This window comes from Pleurodeles waltl, chromosome 3_1 (assembly GCF_031143425.1).
Source record: "Pleurodeles waltl isolate 20211129_DDA chromosome 3_1, aPleWal1.hap1.20221129, whole genome shotgun sequence".
Classification (NCBI taxonomy): Eukaryota; Metazoa; Chordata; class Amphibia; order Caudata; family Salamandridae; genus Pleurodeles; species Pleurodeles waltl.
The window spans coordinates 227,678,820-227,693,633 of record NC_090440.1 but is presented as its reverse complement, the minus strand read 5'-3'; positions in this window follow the sequence as shown (position 1 = coordinate 227,693,633).

The following is a 14,814-nucleotide window of genomic DNA, read 5'->3' as shown; positions in this document are numbered from 1 at the left end:
CCCTTATTAGTGTATAGGGTGTCTAGCAGCTTAGGCTGATAGATAATGGTAGCTTAGCAGAGCAGCTTAGGCTGAACTAGGAGGCGTGTGAAGCTACTACAGTACCACTTAGTGTCATATGCACAATATCATAAGAAAACACAATACACAGTTATACTAAAAATAAAGGTACTTTATTTTTATGACAATATGCCAAGGTATCTTAGAGTGTACCCTCAGTGAGAGGATAGGAAATATACACAAGATATATATACACAATAGCAAAAATATGCAGTTCAGTCTTAGAAAACAGTGCAAACAATGTATAGTTACAATAGGATGCAATGGGGAAACATAGGGATAGGGGCAACACAAACCATATACTCCAAAAGTGGAATGCGAACCACGAATGGACCCCAAACCTATGTGACCTTGTAGCGGGTCGCTGGGACTATTAGAAAATAGTGAGAGTTAGAAAAATAACCCTCCCAAGACCCTGAAAAGTGAGTGCAAAGTGCACTAAAGATCCCCTAAGGACAAAATAGTCGTGTTAGAGGGAAAATGCAAGGAAAACACAAATCAGCAATGCAACCACGATGGACTCCTGACTGAGGGTACCTGTGGAACAAGGGGACCAAGTCCAAAAGTCACAAGCAGCTCGGAGATGGGCAGATGCCCAAGAAATGCCAGCGGTTGGTGCAAAGAAGCTCTTACTAGGCTGAAGAACTGTGAATACTGCAGGAACGACAAGGCTAGAGACTTCCCCTTTGGAGGATGGATCCCCCACGCCTTGGAGAGTCGTGCAGAAGTGTTTTCCCGCCGGATTGACGCCAACAAGCCTTGCTACACGCAAATCGTGCGTTTGGCGTTTTTGGACGCTGCTGGGGCCCAGGAGGGACCAGGAGGTCGCAAATTGGACCTGCAGAGAGAGGGGACGTCGAGCAAGACAAAGAGCCCTCACTGAAGCAGGTAGCACCCGGAGAAGTGCCAGAAACAGGCACTACGAGGATGCGTGAAACGGTGCTCGCCGAAGTTGCACAAAGGAGTCCCACGTCGCCGGAGACCAACTTAGAAAGTCGTGCAATGCAGGTTAGAGTGCCGTGGACCCAGGCTTGGCTGTGCACGAAGGATTTCCGCCGGAAGTGCACAGGGGCCGGAGTAGCTTGCAAAGTCGCGGTTCCCAGCAATGCAGCCCAGCGAGGTGAGGCAAGGACTTACCTCCACCAAACTTGGGCTGAAGAGTCACTGGACTGTGGGGGTCACTTGGACGTGTCGCTGGATTCGAGGGACCTCGCTCGTCCTGCTGAGAGGAGACCCAAGGGACCGGTAATGCAGCTTTTTGGTGCCTGCGGTTGCAGGGGGAAGATTCCGTCGACCCACGGGAGATTTCTTCGGAGCTTCTGGTGCAGAGAGGAGGCAGACTACCCCCACAGCATGCACTAGCAGGAAAACAGTCGAGAAGGCGGCAGGATCAGCGTTACGGAGTTGCAGTAGTCGTCTTTGCTACTATGTTGCAGGTTTGCAGGCTTCCAGCGCGGTCAGCGGTCGATTCCTTATCAGAAGGTGAAGAGGGAGATGCAGAGGAACTCGGCTGAGCTCATGCATTCGTTATCTAAAGTTTCCCCAGAGACAGAGACCCTAAATAGCCAGAAAAGAGGGTTTGGCTACCTAGGAGAGAGGAAAGGCTACTAACACCTGAAGGAGCCTATCACAAGGAGTCTCTGACGTCACCTGGTGGCACTGGCCACTCAGAGCAGTCCAGTGTGCCAGCAGCACCTCTGTTTCCAAGATGGCAGAGGTCTGGAGCACACTGGAGGAGCTCTGGACACCTCCCAGGGGAGGTGCAGGTCAGGGGAGTGGTCACTCCCCTTTCCTTTGTCCAGTTTCGCGCCAGAGCAGGGGCTAAGGGGTCCCTAAACCGGTGTAGACTGGCTTATGCAGAATTGGGCACATCTGTGCCCAACAAAGCATTTCCAGAGGCTGGGGGAGGCTACTCCTCCCCTGCCTTCACACCATTTTCCAAAGGGAGAGGGTGTCACACCCTCTCTCAGAGGAAGTTCTTTGTTCTGCCATCCTGGGCCAGGCCTGGCTGGACCCCAGGAGGGCAGCTGCCTGTCTGAGGGGTTGGCAGCAGCAGCAGCTGCAGTGAAACCCCAGGAAGGGCAGTCTGGCAGTACCAGGGTCTGTGCTACAGACCACTGGGATCATGGAATTGTACCAACAATGCCAGGATGGCATAGAGGGGGCAATTCCATGATCATAGACATGTTACATGGCCATATTCGGAGTTACCATGGTGAAGCTACATATAGGTAGTGACCTATATGTAGTGCACGCGTGTAATGGTGTCCCCGCACTCACAAAGTTCAGTGAATTGGCTCTGAACAATGTGGGGGCACCTTGGCTAGTGCCAGGGTGCCCTCACACTAAGTAACTTTGCACCTAACCTTTACCAGGTAAAGGTTAGACATATAGGTGACTTATAAGTTACTTAAGTGCAGTGTAAAATGGCTGTGAAATAACGTGGACGTTATTTCACTCAGGCTGCAGTGGCAGGCCTGTGTAAGAATTGTCAGAGCTCCCTATGGGTGGCAAAAGAAATGCTGCAGCCCATAGGGATCTCCTGGAACCCCAATACCCTGGGTACCTCAGTACCATATACTAGGGAATTATAAGGGTGTTCCAGAAAGCCAATGTAAATTGGTAAAAATGGTCACTAGCCTGTCAGTGACAATTTGGAAAGAAATGAGAGAGCATAACCACTGAGGTTCTGATTAGCAGAGCCTCAGTGAGACAGTTAGTCACTACACAGGTAACACATTCAGGCACACTTATGAGCACTGGGGCCCTGGGTTACCAGGGTCCCAGTGACACATACAACTAAAACAACATATATACAGTGAAAAATGGGGGTAACATGCCAGGCAAGATGGTACTTTCCTACACAACCCCCCCCCCAAATGAAGGACAATAAGACTAGCCATGACCTGATGAGTCTTCATTGTCTAAGTGGAAATATCTGGAGAGTCCATCTGCATTGGAGTGGCTACTCCCAGGTCTATGTTCCACTGTATAGTCCATTCCCTGTAGGGATATGGACCACCTCAACAATTTAGGATTTTCACCTTTCATTTGTTTTAGCCAAAGTAGAGGTTTGTGGTCTGTCTGAACAATGAAGTGAGTGCCAAACAGGTATGGCCTCAACTTCTTCAGAGCCCAGACCACAGCAAAGGCCTCCCTCTCAATGGCAGACCAACGCTTTTCTCTAGGGGTCAACCTTCTACTAATAAAAGCAACAGGTTGATCCTGGCCCTCAGAATTAAGTTGTGATAGGACTGCCCCTACTCCTAATTCAGATGCATCAGTTTGGACATAGAATTTTTTAGAGTAACAAGGGCTTTTCAGGACAGGTGCAGAGCACATGGCCTGCTTCAGCTCCTCAAAAGCTTTCTGACAGCTTGCTGTCCATAATACCTTTTTAGGCATTTTCTTGGATGTGAGGTCATTAAGAGGGGCTGCAATGGAGCCATAGTTCTTAATGAACCTCCTGTAATACCCAGTGAGGCCTAGGAAGGCTCTCACCTGAGTCTGAGTGGTAGGGGGAACTCAATCAATAATAGTTTGGATTTTCCCCTGAAGTGGTGCAATCTGTTCCCCACCAACAAGGTGTCCCAGATAAACCACCTTACCCTGCCCTATCTGGCACTTTGAAGCCTTGATAGTGAGGCCTGCCTTTTGCAGAGCCTCCAAAACTTTCCAAAGGTGGACCAGGTGATCATCCCAGCTGGAGCTAAAGACAGCTATATCATCCAAATATGCTGCACTGAAAGCTTCCAGCCCTTGCAGGACTGTGTTCACCAACCTCTGAAAAGTGGCAGGTGCATTTTTCAAACCAAAAGGCATTACAGTAAACTGGTAATGTCCTCCAATGGTAGAAAATGCAGTCTTAGGTTTAGCATCTTCCGACAATTTGATCTGCCAATACCCTGCAGTCAAATCAAAAGTGCTTAGATACTTGGCAGATGCCAGTGTATCTATAAGCTCATCTGCCCTGGGTATAGGGTGAGCATCAGTTTTGGTTACCAAGTTGAGACCTCTATAGTCTACACAAAACCTCATTTCCTTCTTTCCATCTTTAGAATTGGGTTTTGGTACCAGTACCACAGGAGAAGCCCATGGACTGTCAGAGTGCTCAACCACTCCTAGTTCCAACATTTTCTGAACTTCTTGCTTTATGCAGTCCCTGACATGGTCAGGCTGCCTATAGATCTTACTTTTGACAGGTAAACTGTCTCCAGTATCTATAGTGTGCTCACACCAAGAAGTGGTGCCTGGCACAGTAGAGAAGAGTTCTGAAAATTGTCCTAGGAGATTTATGCAATTATCTTTCTGCTCAGCAGTAAGACAATCAGCCAAAACTACACCTTCCACAAGAGCATCTTGTTCTGTGGAAGAGAAGAGATCAGGTAGAGGATCACTGTCTTCTTCCTGTCCCTCATCTGTTGCCATGAGCAGGGTGAGATCAGCCCTGTCATAGTAGGGTTTCAGGCGGTTGACATGGAGCACCCTAAGGGGACTCCTGGCAGTGCCTAAGTCAACCAAGTAGGTGACTTCACCCTTCTTTTCAACAATTGTGTGGGGTCCACTCCATTTATCTTGGAGTGCTCTTGGGGCCACAGGCTCCAAGACCCACACTTTCTGCCCTGGTTGGTACTGAACGAAAACAGCCTTCTGATCATGCCATTGCTTCTGGAGCTCTTGGCTGGCCTGAAGGTTTTTACTGGCCTTTTTCATGTACTCAGCCATCCTTGATCTGAGGCCAAGTACATAATCCACAATATCCTGCTTAGGAGCTTTTAAAGGTTGTTCCCAACCCTCCTTTACAAGTGTGAGTGGACCCCTAACAGGGTGTCCAAAAAGAAGTTCAAAGGGGCTGAAGCCCACTCCTTTCTGGGGTACCTCCCTGTAGGCAAAAAGGAGGCATGGTAGAAGGATATCCCATCTCCTGCGGAGTTTTTCAGGGAGTCCCATAATCATGCCTTTGAGAGTTTTATTAAATCTCTCCACCAGTCCATTTGTTTGTGGATGATAGGGTGTTGTGAACTTGTAAGTTACACCACACTCCTTCCACATGGCCTTTAAGTATGCAGACATGAAATTGCTTCCTCTGTCTGATACTACTTCCTTTGGGAAGCCCACCCTGGAAAATATTCCCAGGAGGGCCTTTGCCACTGCAGGAGCTGTAGTGGTCCTTAAAGGAATAGCTTCAGGATATCTTGTGGCATGGTCCACTACCACCAAGATAAACCTATTGCCTGAAGCAGTAGGAGGGTCAAGGGGGCCAACTATGTCAACCCCTACCCTTTCAAAGGGAACCCCAACCACAGGTAGTGGGATAAGGGGTGCCTTTGGGGTGCCACCTGTCTTGCCACTGGCTTGACAGGTTTCACAGGACTTGCAAAATTCTTTTGTGTCCTCAGACATCCTAGGCCAATGAAACAGGGGAACAAGCCTGTCCCAAGTTTTCATTTGTCCTAGATGCCCAGCTAAGGGAATGTCATGTGCCAGTGTTAGGAGGAACTTTCTGTACTCCTGAGGGATCACTAATCTCCTGGCCGCTCCAGGTTTAGGATCCCTATGCTCAGTGTACAAGAGGTTGTCCTCCCAGTAAACTCTGTGAGAGTCACTGACATCCCCATTAGCCTGTTTGACAGCTTGCTGTCTGAGACCCTCTAATGTGGGACAGGTTTGCTGTGCCACACTCAGCTCCTCCCTGGCAGGCCCCCCTTCACCCAAAAGCTCAGCAGTGTCTGCTTCCAGCTCCTCTGGTGTAGGTTCTGCACAGGGAGGGAATTCTTCTTCCTCAGAAGTTGAATCCACTGTAGAGGGAGGGATAGTAGGAAGTGGTTTGCTTCTACTAGCCCTAGCTTTAGGGAGCACTTGGTCCATTGTTCCAGGATCCAAGCTTCCCTGTCCTTTTTGCTTTTTGGCCTGAGCCCTTGTCAAAGCAAAAATATGCCCTGGGATGCCCAGCATTGCTGCATGGGCCTCCAACTCCACATCTGACCAAGCTGATGTCTCCAAATCATTCCCTAATAGACAGTCTACAGGTAAATCTGAAGCTACCACAACTTTCTTTGGACCAGATACCCCCCCCCCCCCAGTTGAGATTTACAACAGCCATGGGGTGGCTTTGTGTTATGTTGTGAGCATCGGTTACTTGGTACTGGTGTCCAAGTATGTGTTGTTCAGGGTGCACCAGTTTCTCAATCACCATTGTGACACTGGCACCTGTGTCCCTGTAGGCCTGGACCTCAACATCATTTATTAGGGTTAGTTGCTTGTACTTCTCCAAGTTATGGGGGCAAGCAACCAAAGTGGCTAAATCAATAGCCCCTTCAGAGACTAAAGTAGCCTCTGTGGTCTCCCTAATCAGACCAACCCCAACTAAATTACCAAAAGTGAGCCCAGCTACTCCCTTGGATTGGCTATTAGTAGGTTTGCTCCCACCACCACTGCTATTAGTAGGGACACTAGGTGTAGCAGTAGGGGTTGTAGTGGTAGGAGCTGTGGTGCCTTTCTTTGGACAACTGGGATCTGTTGTCCAATGGCCTTTTATTTTACATAAATAGCACCATGGTTTATTTTCCTTATTCTGATTAAAGGAGGATTTGGACCCACCACCCCCACCAGAGTGTTTTTGTGGGCCTGATGAAGACTCATTTTTAGATTTGTCCCCACCCTTGTCAGAAGACTTACCATCCTTCTTTTTGTTGCCATCTTTGTCACCCCCTGTATGAACTTTTCTGTTCACTCTTGTTCTGACCCATTTGTCTGCCTTCTTTCCCAATTCTTGGGGAGAGGTCAGATCAGAGTCCACCAAGTACTGGTGCAACAAATCAGACACACAATTATTAAGAATATGCTCTCTCAGGATCAAGTTATACAGGCTGTCATAATCAGTAACTTTACTGCCATTTAACCACCCCTCCAAGGCCTTCACTGCCTGGTCAATGAAATCAACCCAGTCTTGTGAAGACTCCTTTTTGGTCTCTCTGAACTTTATCCTGTACTGTTCAGTGGTTAAGCCATAACCATCCAGGAGTGCATTCTTAAGAACTTGGAAATTATTAGCATCATTTTCTTTTACAGTAAGGAGCCTATCCCTACCTTTTCCAGTAAATGATAGCCATAGGATAGCAGCCCACTGCTTTTGAGGGACATCCTGTACAGCACAGGCCCTCTCAAGTGCAGCAAACCACTTGTTAATGTCATCCCCCTCCTTATAAGGGGGAACTATCTTGTGCAGATTCCTGGAATCATGCTCTTTTGCAGGATGACTATGGGGAATACTGCTGCTGCCACCATGGGTTTCTAAACCCAACTTCTGTCTTTCCCTCTCTACTTCTAAAGACTGTCTATCCAAATCCAGCTGTTGCTTCTTGAGCTTCAGTCTGGTTTGTTCCACTCTCAATCTATTGAGCTCCCTTTCTAACAATCTGTCATCAGGGTGGGTGGGAGGGACATTTCTAGATACAGAGGTATGATGGGAATGAACAGAAGGAGACCTGTCCCTTACAGAGGGCACCCTAACAGCTTGGCTACCAGTATAATGTGAGAGCACACCATTAGTATGGTGTGATTCAACCTCTGTACCAACTATGCTAGACTGTCTAGTAATGGGCAGGCTGAGAAGTTTCTTTCCTGAACCTTTTCCTGGGGGAGTCCCTGGATCAGATTGAGAACCATTAGCTACTTTTTCTACAGATTGGGCACTTATGGCCTTATCCTGTACTCTAAGCATATTAATTAACAGTTCTAAGGAAGGATTCTTCCCTACACTCAAACCTCTCTCTATGCAGAGACTCCTTGCTCCTTTCCAGCTAAGGTGATCATATGCAAGTTTGGACAGTTCAACATTTTTTCCTGTGCCAGACATTTTTAGAGAGAGTTAAAGTGATAGAAAAAGAGAAAAAAAGTTTTCAGAACTTTTTGGAAAGACAGAAAAAACTTTTTAAACTTTTAAGAACTTTTTGAAAGTTTAGGAGTACTTTTCAGCACTTAGAAAAGAGTGAAAAGAGGAAATGCAAAACTTTTTGGCTATGTGTATATACACTGACCTTGTTTTGTATATTTTTCTCTTATGAAAAGTACAATGACAAGAGTGGTAAGTAGTCTCAAGCACTTATCCCACCGCTGCACAACCAATGTAGGAGGCTGGACTGGCTTGTAGTGAGTACCAAGGGGTACTTGCACCTTGCACCAGGCCCAGTTATCCCTTATTAGTGTATAGGGTGTCTAGCAGCTTAGGCTGATAGATAATGGTAGCTTAGCAGAGCAGCTTAGGCTGAACTAGGAGGCGTGTGAAGCTACTACAGTACCACTTAGTGTCATATGCACAATATCATAAGAAAACACAATACACAGTTATACTAAAAATAAAGGTACTTTATTTTTATGACAATATGCCAAGGTATCTTAGAGTGTACCCTCAGTGAGAGGATAGGAAATATACACAAGATATATATACACAATAGCAAAAATATGCAGTATAGTCTTAGAAAACAGTGCAAACAATGTATAGTTACAATAGGATGCAATGGGGAAACATAGGGATAGGGGCAACACAAACCATATACTCCAAAAGTGGAATGCGAACCACGAATGGACCCCAAACCTATGTGACCTTGTAGAGGGTCGCTGGGACTATTAGAAAATAGTGAGAGTTAGAAAAATAACCCTCCCCAAGACCCTGAAAAGTGAGTGCAAAGTGCACTAAAGTTCCCCTAAGGACAAAATAGTCGTGTTAGAGGGAAAATGCAAGGAAAACACAAATCAGCAATGCAACCACGATGGATTCCTGACTGAGGGTACCTGTGGAACAAGGGGACCAAGTCCAAAAGTCACAAGCAGCTCGGAGATGGGCAGATGCCCAAGAAATGCCAGCGGTTGGTGCAAAGAAGCTCTTACTAGGCTGAAGAACTGTGAATACTGCAGGAACGACAAGGCTAGAGACTTCCCCTTTGGAGGATGGATCCCCCACGCCTTGGAGAGTCGTGCAGAAGTGTTTTCCCGCCGGATTGACGCCAACAAGCCTTGCTACACGCAAATCATGCGTTTGGCGTTTTTGGACGCTGCTGGGGCCCAGGAGGGACCAGGAGGTCGCAAATTGGACCTGCAGAGAGAGGGGACGTCGAGCAAGACAAAGAGCCCTCACTGAAGCAGGTAGCACCCTGAGAAGTGCCAGAAACAGGCACTACGAGGATGCGTGAAACGGTGCTCGCCGAAGTTGCACAAAGGAGTCCCACGTCGCCGGAGACCAACTTAGAAAGTCGTGCAATGCAGGTTAGAGTGCCGTGGACCCAGGCTGGGCTGTGCACGAAGGATTTCCGCCGGAAGTGCACAGGGGCCGGAGTAGCTTGCAAAGTCGCGGTTCCCAGCAATGCAGCCCAGCGAGGTGAGGCAAGGACTTACCTCCACCAAACTTGGGCTGAAGAGTCACTGGACTGTGGGGGTCACTTGGACGGTGTCGCTGGATTCGAGGGACCTCGCTCGTCGTGCTGAGAGGAGACCCAAGGGACCGGTAATGCAGCTTTTTGGTGCCTGCGGTTGCAGGGGGAAGATTCCGTCGACCCACGGGAGATTTCTTCGGAGCTTCTGGTGCAGAGAGGAGGCAGACTACCCCCACAGCATGCACAAGCAGGAAAACAGTTGAGAAGGCGGCAGGATCAGCGTTACAGAGTTGCAGTAGTCGTCTTTGCTACTATGTTGCAGGTTTGCAGGCTTCCAGCGCGGTCAGCGGTCGATTCCTTATCAGAAGGTGAAGAGGGAGATGCAGAGGAACTCGGCTGAGCTCATGCATTCGTTATCTAAAGTTTCCCCAGAGACTGAGACCCTAAATAGCCAGAAAAGAGGGTTTGGCTACCTAGGAGAGAGGAAAGGCTACTAACACCTGAAGGAGCCTATCACAAGGAGTCTCTGATGTCACCTGGTGGCACTGGCCACTCAGAGCAGTCCAGTGTGCCAGCAGCACCTCTGTTTCCAAGATGGCAGAGGTCTGGAGCACACTGGAGGAGCTCTGGACACCTCCCAGGGGAGGTGCAGGTCAGGGGAGTGGTCACTCCCCTTTCCTTTGTCCAGTTTCGCGCCAGAGCAGGGGCTAAGGGGTCCCTGAACCGGTGTAGACTGGCTTATGCAGAATTGGGCACATCTGTGCCCAACAAAGCATTTCCAGAGGCTGGGGGAGGCTACTCCTCCCCTGCCTTCACACCATTTTCCAAAGGGAGAGGGTGTCACACCCTCTCTCAGAGGAAGTTCTTTGTTCTGCCATCCTGGGCCAGGCCTGGCTGGACCCCAGGAGGGCAGCTGCCTGTCTGAGGGGTTGGCAGCAGCAGCAGCTGCAGTGAAACCCCAGGAAGGGCAGTCTGGCAGTACCAGGGTCTGTGCTACAGACCACTGGGATCATGGAATTGTACCAACAATGCCAGGATGGCATAGAGGGGGCAATTCCATGATCATAGACATGTTACATGGCCATATTCGGAGTTACCATGGTGAAGCTACATATAGGTAGTGACCTATATGTAGTGCACGCGTGTAATGGTGTCCCCGCACTCACAAAGTTCAGTGAATTGGCTCTGAACAATGTGGGGGCACCTTGGCTAGTGCCAGGGTGCCCTCACACTAAGTAACTTTGCACCTAACCTTTACCAGGTAAAGGTTAGACATATAGGTGACTTATAAGTTACTTAAGTGCAGTGTAAAATGGCTGTGAAATAACGTGGACGTTATTTCACTCAGGCTGCAGTGGCAGGCCTGTGTAAGAATTGTCAGAGCTCCCTATGGGTGGCAAAAGAAATGCTGCAGCCCATAGGGATCTCCTGGAACCCCAATACCCTGGGTACCTCAGTACCATATACTAGGGAATTATAAGGGTGTTCCAGAAAGCCAATGTAAATTGGTAAAAATGGTCACTAGCCTGTCAGTGACAATTTGGAAAGAAATGAGAGAGCATAACCACTGAGGTTCTGATTAGCAGAGCCTCAGTGAGACAGATAGTCACTACACAGGTAACACATTCAGGCACACTTATGAGCACTGGGGCCCTGAGTTACCAGGGTCCCAGTGACACATACAACTAAAACAACATATATACAGTGAAAAATGGGGGTAACATGCCAGGCAAGATGGTACTTTCCTACAGGGTCCATACACTTAATGAAAATGACACACTTATGCTAGTTCCAACAATAGAATGAGATGTGGGAAGCAGTGGCATCTTCTTACCTGTGTCTCACTGGAGGTATTGCATGATGATGTTGTTTTGGTTGTCGATATCCTCTTCTTCTGCCTCCTCTTCTTCACTGTCCACAGGCTCCACAGCTGCCACAAGACTAACATCTGGCCCATCCTCCTGCAGAAAAGGCACCTGGTGTCGCAAAGCCAGGTTGTGCAGCATACAGCAGGCTACGATTATCTGGCACACCTTCTTCGGTGAGTAGTATAGGTAGCCACCTGTCAGATGGAGGCACCGGAATCCGCCCTTCAAGAGGCCGAAGGTGCATTCGATCACCCTCCTAGTTCGCCCATGTGCCTCATTGTAGCGTTCCTCTGCCCTTGTCCTGGGATTCCTCACTAGGGTCAGTATCCATGACAGGTTGGGGTAACCAGACTCACCTTCAAATGTCGAGGGACAAGGGACAGCCCCATACCCAGACACCTATGTCAAATGTATTGGGACCTTGGCCTCACCTATTAGCCACACACAGTGCCTCTGGAGTTGGCCCATCACATAAGGGATGCTGCTATTCCTCAAAATGTAAGCGTCATGCACAGAACCAGGATACTTGGCATTCACATGGGAGATGTACTGGTCTGCCAAACACACCATCTGCACATTCATAGAATGGTAGCTCTTCCGGTTTCTGTACACCTGTTCATTTCTGCGGGGGGGGGGTACAAATGCCACATGTGTACCATCAATGGCACCAATGATGTTGGGGAAAAGTCCCAGGGCATAGAAGTCACCTTTCACTGTGGGCAAATCCTCCACCTGAGGGAAAACGATGTCGCTGCGCATGTGTTTCAGCAGGGCAGACAACACTCTGGACAACACGTTAGAGAACATTGGCTGGGACATCCCTGATGCCATGGCCACTGTTGTTTGAAAAGACTCACTGGCCAGGAAATGGAGTACAGACAGGACCTGCACTAGAGGGGGGATTCCTGTGGGATGGCAGATAGCTGACATCAGGTCCAGCTCCAACTGGGCACACAGTTCCTGGATTGTTGCACGATCAAGTCTGTATGTGACCAGGATATGTCTCCCTTCCATTGTCGACAGGTCCACCAGGGGTCTGTACACCAGAGGATGCCGCCATCTCATCACCTGCTGCAGCGGACGTGCCCTATGGAGGAGAACAGCGAGCAGAGAGTCATCCAACACTGAGGTATCACAATGTCTTATTTTCAGAAACGTTATTAATCAGCAATATGCCGGTATCTGTCTATATTCCTGGCCTAGATAGGTGTGACGCAGTTAACATCCATCCCATGTGGCCTCCTGAAATGGCGGCTGCCTGACCTGTAAGGTGGGACAAGGGGATATGAGGTAACTGCGCTGGCGTTCTACACCATCGCAGTGGGCGGTCGAAGACCGCAGCGCAATTCTGCATTGGTTAACATTGGGCCCTATGGGTCCCAGGAGCCAATGACAATGTACGCCGGCGGTGACGGTACGCACCGCCGCAGACGTGACCGCCATTTTCTGTCTGTTCACTCACTTGATACCTGACCTTCAACAGGAGAGGACCTACACTGCAAGTGCTGCTGTGACCTCAGTCTGGAAGTGACAATGGCTCATGTGTCTGGGGAAAGGGCCCCTGCCTTCACATCGGAGGAGTTGGAGAAACTAGTGGATGGGGTCCTCCCCCAGTACACGCAACTGTACGGTCCTCCAGACAAACAGGTGAGTACAGTGTGAGCCTGCTGCATGGGCAATGCCTGTTTTGAGTGGTGTGGATGGAAGATACATGGGGGGGGCTGAGGACTGCATGTGCGGATGGTGAGTGTATGTTCGTCAGGTTAAGGGTGGGAACTGGGGGGCAATGAGTATGACGGTCCAGACGGGTAAGTCATTTCCTTTTCCCCGTATCATACCTCTAGGTCAGCGCCCACAAGAAGAAGGGTATTTGGCGTGCCATTGCCAAGGACGTCCGGACCCTGGGGGTCTACCACAGACGGAGCACCCACTGTCGTAAAAGATGGGAGGACCTGCGCCTCTGGAACAAGAAGACGGCAGAGGCCCAGTTGGGGATGGCCTCCCAACATGGGAGGGGTGCCCGTTGCACCATGACCCCCCTGATGTTCCGGATCCTGGCGGTGGCCTATCCGGAGTTGGATGGGCGCTTGAGGGCATCACAGCAGCCACAAGGGGGTGAGTATACTCTCATTCAGCTGACTCTGCGCGCATTACGAGGTGTCTGGGTGGGGGAGGTGGGCAGTGGGTTCCCCCTAGGCCAGGGCGAACTTGGTAGGCAAGGTCCCTTTGAGGCAGGCTATGTGGCACCTCAACCCCACCAGTGGTAAGAGCCATCTACACCTAGTCAGGCTCCTGTGACTTCCAGGTGTCCAGCAATTGGTCTTAGGCCTCATACCCCATGGTCAGCTGAAATTTCTAGGAACTGTTAGTGCATGGCGTAGTGCATAGGGCTGCTCCCTGTGTGTTGTGTCCGGCAACGGTAGTGGTGTTGCATGCACTGAACATGTCTTTCTTCTGTCTTTCCCCCGCCTTTTTGTGGTCTCCCTGTTCTTGTGTGCAATAGCATCATCAGGCGGAGGAGCATTGGCACCAGAGCAGGAGGGAGCTGCAACCCACTTGGCCCTCGAGGGCGAAACAACAGAGTCTGAAGCCACCAGTGGGACGGAGGGCGAGGGGAACTCCACAGCGGGAACAGGAGCAGACAGCAGTGACAGCGACTCCTCCTTTGATGGGAGCTCCCTTGCGGTGGCGGGCACCTCTGTGTCCACCGCATCAACAGGTACAGCCACCACCCCCCCACCAGCACCGCCCTCCCAGCAGCCCCTCCGCATGTGTCCCGTGCCTGCTCATCCAGGAGGGTGGGCATCTCCTTCGCCCCAGGCACCTCAGGCCCTGCCCCAGTCAGCCCTGCTGCCCTCAGTGAGGAGGCTATTGACCTCCTGAGATCCCTCACTGTTGGGCAATCTACCATTGTGAATGCCATCCAGGATGTCGAGAGGCATTTGCAACAAACAAATGCTACCTGGAGGGCATTCATTCTGGGCAGGCAGCCCAACAGAGAGCATTTCAGGCTCTGGCCTCAGCACTGATGGCAGCCATTGTCCCTGTCTCCAGCCTCCCCCCTCCTACTTCCTCCACCCAGACCCAATCCCCTGTACCTCAGCCTATCCCAAGCACACCATCAGACCAGCATGCACACTCATCAACACACAAGAGTGGTTCAGGCAGACATAAGCACCACACATCCCACAGGCACTTACACAAGCACCATCCCCATGCAGACACAACAACATCCACTGTGTCCACTGTGTCCCCCTCCTCCACGTCCTCCTCCTCCCTCCCTGTCTCCTCTCCACTCACACCTGCATGCACTACATCCTCAGCCACTGCCTCCATCACCAGCATGCCCATCACCACACACCGCTCACGTGCACTCACCACACCCACTACCATTCACACATCCCCAGTGTCCTCTCCCAGTGTCAACATCTGGGCAGTGCGCGCTCTACGGGCGACTGGACTGCAAAAACCCAGCACATATGAGATGCACATAATTCATGCATTATGTTGATATG